Source organism: Schistocerca piceifrons, chromosome 2 (assembly GCF_021461385.2).
Source record: "Schistocerca piceifrons isolate TAMUIC-IGC-003096 chromosome 2, iqSchPice1.1, whole genome shotgun sequence".
NCBI lineage: Eukaryota > Metazoa > Arthropoda > Insecta > Orthoptera > Acrididae > Schistocerca > Schistocerca piceifrons.
In genome coordinates this window covers 522,066,475-522,067,848 of record NC_060139.1, presented here as the reverse complement: position 1 = coordinate 522,067,848, position 1,374 = coordinate 522,066,475, and the positions used below count along the sequence as shown (strand labels likewise).

At 49.6% G+C, this 1,374-nt stretch overlaps 1 pseudogene; it reads left to right on the top strand.

The window, feature by feature from the left end:
• Positions 1-204: 204 nt before the first annotated feature.
• Positions 205-322, top strand: LOC124778421 (annotated as a pseudogene).
• The last annotated feature ends 1,052 nt before the right edge of the window (positions 323-1,374 follow it).

Below are 1,374 nucleotides of genomic sequence, written 5' to 3'. Positions count from 1 at the left end.
GGAGGACTTTGGATGAGATGTCTGAATGTCTGCTGAGGATCAGCAGCTCAATGTTTCTCAATGGCCGACACAAGAGAAGGTTGTGATGTTGTATGCTGATATCTGCAGTCGATGCTCTAACTCATCCGCAAGGTGTTCCATAGGATTCAGATTGGGACTCTGAGCAAGACAATCCATTTCATGAATGTTATAGCATAGAAAATAGCCGACGGCCTTGCCGCAGTGGTAACACCGATTCCCGTCAGATCACTGAAGTTAAGTGCTGTCGGGCTGGGCTAACACTTTGATGGGTGACCATCCGGTATGCCGAGCGCTGTTGGCAAGCGGGGTGCACTCAGCCCTTGTGAGGCAAACTGAGGGGCTACTTGATTGAGAAGTAGCGGCTCCGGTCTGGGAGAGTGACATACGGCCGGGAGAGTGGTGTGCTGACCCCATATCCGCAACCGGTGACGTCTGTGGGCTGAGGATGACACGGCGGTCTGTCGGTGGCGTTGGGGCCTTCGTGGCCTGTTGTGGCGGAGTTTATTTAGTTTAGTTTTTATTGCACATAAAACATTCCTCAAATATACTGTTTTATGACAGGGTCTACTTTGATACTGATCATCGTCTCGGAATTGTTCCTTAAGTGAATGTTGTATGCTGAAAAATGTGTTCATAACATTCCGCATGTAGCGTTTTGTTAAGCGCAGTAAGGGGACCACATACACTCCGCAGAAAGCAACACCCCCCCCCCCCCCTCCAACACTAACAGCACCTCGTCTATACTTCGTCGTTGTTGAAATGAAATGGCTCTGAGCACTATGCGACTTAACTTCTGAGGTCATCAGTCGCATAGCACTTAGAACTAATTAAACAAAACTAACCTAAGGACAGCACACACATCCATGTCCGAGGCAGGATTCGAACTTGCGACCGTAGCGGTCGCTCGGTTCCAGACTAGAACCGCACGGCCGCACGGCCACTCCGGCCGGCCTTCATTGTTGTAGTACACAGGATGACAGGTAACGTTCCCTCAGGCACTCGTCAAACCAAAAGCATTCCACAGGGTAGCCGCAGGCTATAGGGCGTTTCAACACTCCAAATCGGTCATCCATTTTCCTCTAGTGATGATAGTTACGCAACTTCGAACGTCGCTTGGCACTGATCACAGGAATGTGTGGCTTATGACGAGTTGCTTGGTCACTGTACACCATTGTCTTTAACTTTCTACGCATGGTCATCGTACTAGTTGATCGCTGGGAACACTTTGGAACCCACGAGTTTACGCGGTATTCTACAAGCACCCTTCCGCGTTACTCAACGGTCCCTGTCCGTAACTGTGTACTGTGATTGTTCCTTCACGTTCCTATTTCGTAATCACGTCAGAAGCACTCG